Source organism: Egretta garzetta, unplaced genomic scaffold (genome assembly GCF_000687185.1).
Source record: "Egretta garzetta isolate BGI_Z169 unplaced genomic scaffold, ASM68718v1 scaffold91, whole genome shotgun sequence".
NCBI classification, from domain to species: domain Eukaryota; kingdom Metazoa; phylum Chordata; class Aves; order Pelecaniformes; family Ardeidae; genus Egretta; species Egretta garzetta.
Genome location: NW_009258661.1, coordinates 4509266 through 4509644, shown reverse-complemented (window position 1 = coordinate 4509644; position 379 = coordinate 4509266). Strand labels below are relative to the sequence as shown.

General features: G+C 54.6%; 1 protein-coding gene across 1 annotated transcript in view; it reads left to right on the top strand.

Annotated features, from left to right (window-relative positions):
* BRPF1 (bromodomain and PHD finger containing 1) overlaps positions 1-379 on the top strand; it is a 12210-nt gene that overhangs the window by 10235 nt on the left and 1596 nt on the right. The window lies entirely within an intron of this gene.

The window sequence follows — 379 nt, the reverse complement described above, 5'->3', positions numbered from 1 at the left end:
GCAGGCTCTTCCGCAAGCAGGGAGCGTTTTAGAGCCTTTGTCTTTCAAGGGTGCAGTGGAGCTTCTCAGCTGCTGCGTGTCATGGGAAAGGTTGATTCCTGCTTGCCTGCTCTTGACTTCTGTTTCTGTGAGGTCGCTGCCTGGGAGAAAGGAGGGCATCCCTGGCTGGTAGAGTGTTCTTTGATGTCCCCATCTAGCTTTTACTGTCAGCAGACTGGATAGTTTGACCCTAAGGGCGCAGGCATGGTAAAGCTCGGGATGGAGGATCTTCTGAGATAAGATTCCTGAGAAATTAAGCTGTTCCTTGGTGCTGCTGCCGTGCAGTCCCTGCCAGGTCCCGCAGCCGATGTCTTCTCCTCCCTCTTCCAGGTCTGGGGCC